The sequence below is a fragment of the Monopterus albus genome, unplaced genomic scaffold, assembly GCF_001952655.1.
Source record: "Monopterus albus unplaced genomic scaffold, M_albus_1.0 scaffold96.1, whole genome shotgun sequence".
In the NCBI taxonomy this organism is placed as follows: domain Eukaryota; kingdom Metazoa; phylum Chordata; class Actinopteri; order Synbranchiformes; family Synbranchidae; genus Monopterus; species Monopterus albus.
This window is the reverse complement of record NW_018127976.1, coordinates 2,714,367-2,718,832: the sequence shown is the minus strand read 5'-3', so window position 1 is coordinate 2,718,832 and position 4,466 is coordinate 2,714,367. Positions and strand designations below refer to the sequence as shown.

General features: G+C 41.7%; 1 protein-coding gene across 5 annotated transcripts in view; it reads right to left on the bottom strand.

Moving 5' to 3' along the window:
- arhgef4 (Rho guanine nucleotide exchange factor (GEF) 4) overlaps positions 1–4,466 on the bottom strand; it is an 84,463-nt gene that overhangs the window by 18,585 nt on the left and 61,412 nt on the right. The window lies entirely within an intron of this gene.

Below are 4,466 nucleotides of genomic sequence, written 5' to 3'. Positions count from 1 at the left end.
CCCCTCACCAGGAGGGTGAGGGAGAACTGAGGTTGGACTCAAGATTGCCGACCCAGGTGCTAGTTAAAAAAAAAGGAGGTTTAATGGTGGGAAATGCACAGTAACAACAAAACGTATCAGAGTCCATGTACAGAAACCAGCAAAGTAGTGCAGAGATGGTGGAGGAGACCAGGGCGACCAGGGGAGTAGACAAACTAACGGCAGAAACCAGGAGAGTGGGAGGATCAGGACGGACAGGTGAATAGCTGACTAACCAGGAGGATTGGCGAACGAAAAAAAGACACAACACAGGAACTGTCAGCATGGAAAACAAAATAATGTATTTCCAGAGATGCTATATTGACCGGGACCCCAGACCTTTCCCGTCTTCCCAAAGCCACTTACTGACAATACTGTCTTAATATTGTGTGTACAGTACATGGGTACCAAATCTGACCTTGGCTCAAAGTTCATTACAACTAGGCAATTATATAGTTATAGCTCTAAGTTGATATTTCTTCACATACTTTACATTTGATATAACATTATCCAAAAGAGTACAGTTTTAATTATTGTAATTTATACTAATAAATCATAAACCTGCACCTAAAGGCTCTGAAATAGGTACAGTCGTTTCTGAGGGGCTAGTTGTAGTTATAAATATTTTCCAGACACAACTGGAAAATTAGTGAAACACATTACAAATAGTACCTGCACAATAATCTGTATTGCATCTTTAACTCTGCACAGAACAGGTTTGTGTGGTGCAGTATAACACTGATGTTATACTTACTGTAGTATTTATGTTAAGTTTGAACTTACAAGCAACTGGTACAACTAACTGTTGAACAACCTACTAGGGATTATTGAAAGTCTCTGTTGAACTGTTATCAGAAGTTTCAGAACACCCAGAGGTCCAAGCACCCAGTTGGTGGCTAATGTGAATGCTGGAGACACACAAACACCATCCATCATACAACATACCAGAGTGCAGAATGTGCATAGTGTAGTCTGTCATTATACATGTCACTGGCCCGTTTCTGACAGTTAAATATTGTTCAGTGGGAGTCATTCTCATATGAAATGATGTATATGATGAAGATTAAATGAGTTCTCAAATAAGACTGTTCAAAACAAAAAGTAAAACGGGTACAAAATATTCCCTACCAGCAGCCTCCTTCCATACTTATGTGAAGCTTTCACAAAAGACGTTTTGTGCTTCCTCTCATTCCAGAAACATCCTCTGAAGTGTCTGAACTCCCAGTTTGCGGCTACCTGGCTGATAACCTAAAAATACACTTGCTGTCATGCCTCATCATAGGCATCACACCCTCGGCTGCCTTGCCTACAGCTGTTGCCATGGAGGACGTATCTGTGGTGACAAATCACAGGGACAGAGAAGGGTGGATATAATGAAAGAGCACATAGAGCCACCTGGGCCATGTGAAAAGGATGTACATGGAAACAATACCCAGCTACTGAAGAAAGTATAATAAGATGCAGTTGATGGGGGCAATCAGCAGAGAGATTCACCACCTGCCACGGCACAGTGAAGCCATCCTAAACCTCACGTAACACAGAAAAATGTAACATCGCCATCACTGCCATCATTAGAATCAGAGAAGTTGTGGGTGCTGCCCTCATGGGGGCAGTGTAGGACATCAGTGAAGGATGGACGAGCTCCAGCTTATTGGCTGGCCTTTATTTGTGTGCAGAGAGCTCCTGTAGTTTGGCTTTCAATAGCATGGAGGGATGGAAGGAGAGCCATCACGTGAATTCTCCAAAGAACACAGCTCCACACTAGCAGTGTCAAACGCTACAGCACCCTAGCTTGAACTTCATATTACATTATACAGATTAAATACTGCAATAGTGTGCTTGACAAGATACATTCAAAGTTTGACAATAAGAGGAGAACAGGCCATTAATGACACCAAATCCTGTCATACAGCTCAGGTAAAATCAGTGAAAATCACTCCATCCAAATCATTTCAATAATTTTATATATAATAAGCTGTTACCACAGTGGTTTCTAGACGTCTGTTTGTATAAACCCTTATTTAGGAGTATGCACCATGTGGGGATGATACAACCCTTTAAGAGAAGTCTGCTCAGCTAATCAGCAGTGAGAGACTAGAAACAGACGATCAAATGTGAAAGAAGTCATTTATTTGACCAATATAGTTATTTTTGACTCTGGTTGTATGTTTTGGGTTGTTGTCATGCTGCAGAGTGAATCTGGAATTGCGTGGACATCCCACTGACAATATTGCATGATGAATAATAGTCTAAACATCAAAAGTGCTTAAAGCTTTGGCTCTGTAGACAGGATTTCCAACCCAGAAACTTCAGTACAAGTACAAGACAAAATCAACAGTTTCATTCCCCATGGATGTGAGCTCTTGAGATTATACATCTAGAAAGCCTGTTTCCTTATCAACTCCTTCAGTCCCTGATTGACCTAAGCATTTACAGTATGCAGTAGTACAATGCAATTCACCACTACTCGCCACTGCCTTTATAAAAAGATATTATTTATAGTCACACACCAAATATTTTAAGAATACATTTTCTGTAGCTTTTCACACTGGCATCGTTTTTACTTCTAAGGTATTGCTGTGCGATTCTTGGGTGATTCCTACAGTGGTGCCCTGTTGTGGAGTTGGAACAAATAAACAATCCAATTAATAGAAAGCCAGAAAAAGCGTACTGTGGAATGTAACAGTGACATGATAACAGCTCATTCACAGAAAACAAAAGCAATCATTGTTACCTATACCAGCATGACAGCTTCATAATAGCCACCATGTCACTCACAGCGTGGCGGTGGGGAGCAACTACACATGTATTTGTGTATGTGTGTGTGTGAGAGAGAGAGAGAGACAGAGACAGAATAATTCAAGCATAATGGGTCCATTTTGATTCAGTGTGTGTACTGCAGTGTGGCACGTGTCGACTACTACCACGTGACTGGACTGGCCTGCTTCAACACTGATGGGTAAAGGGGGAAGGGGAGGTGAAGGGTGGGCGTATGTCAGACTAATAATATGCTGTTGTTTTTGTACCTTAAAGCACAAGGCATGTGAAAAACTAAATTAACATTGAATGTATCTAATGTATGTGTATCCAAAATACTGATATAGCTACTTCCTCAGTGCCACAGAGTTCCACTGCTGTCCAAAGACAAAAGCACATCAGTGAGCCACACTGTTGCACTCAGTGTCATGCTCCTTCACTACCATGAACACAAACAGACAAACACAAATCGATTAATACGTTGCAGTGTTCCTATTTCCTCCAGATTGAGGAAATCATTGAATCTTTTTAAAAATAAAACAATGTAAATGAGCTAACATGTACTCTAAGTTTTTGGTTTGTGTGCGTTTTCTGGATTTTTTCAACACTATTTCTAAAAATTGCATGTCTTGTCAAATTGGTGAAAAATGTCTTGCTTATGTTTTGTCTATTTGCACATGCCCTCTTGTCTTGAGATCTCAGAGCCACCGTAACTGAGAGACAGACTATTACATTTTTGATTGTCAGCTGGTCATGATATGGGGACATACCAAACATAAGCACAGAAGACCAAATCATTTGGTCCACTGACAATCCCAGTAAAGTTTAATCATTAAGATGATCATATTTCCAACAATGCTGATAAAAAAGAGTCAACTGGAATTATTTAGAGATGAGATTGAAGATCATGAGCAAGATGGACACCTGGAACTCCTGTGGTCAGTTACCAAGACTAAGTGAAGTGCCTTCTGAAAGTCTACTAGAGGATTGAATGCAGCACTAAGAACAATCCCTACTACGACCATCACTGAAACCAACAAGCTGGTATACACCACAGCAACCGTGATCCTTGAGATGCTTGGCTATAAGTTCAACAAAGACCAAAAGGAGCAGTATCCTCCATGGAGAAGGAGGTTGGAGACCAAGATCAAGGCAGAAAGGAGAGAAGTTAGCCAGCTATCAGAATTGCAGAAAGGTGTGATGAAGAAAGGGGTACCTAAGAAGTACAACTCACTGTCCATACCTGAGGCCTTAGAGACTGCCAAGCAAAGGCTCACAGCCCTGGTCATCCGGCTGAAGAAGATACACCAGAGAAGTTGAAGCCAGGAGAATGAACTGACTGTTCTCCACTGATCCATCCAAGGTGTACTCTCAGTGGCAGGGTAATAACATGAGAGCAGACCCACCAAGGCTGGAGACTGAACAGTTCTGGAAGAGCATATGGGAGAAGGAGGCATCACATAACAACAATGCCCAGTGGCTGGTGGACCTAAGAGCAGACCACAGCAACCTCCCTGAACAAGACCCAGTAATCATCACAATGGCAGACATTCAAGAGAGGGTCTCAAGTATGAAGGGCTGGACAGCACCGGGCCCTGACATGATCCATGCCTACTGGTTAAAGAAGCTAACTTGATGAACAAATGAACCAGCTACTAATGGATGGAACCCACCCTGAGTGGTTAACTGAA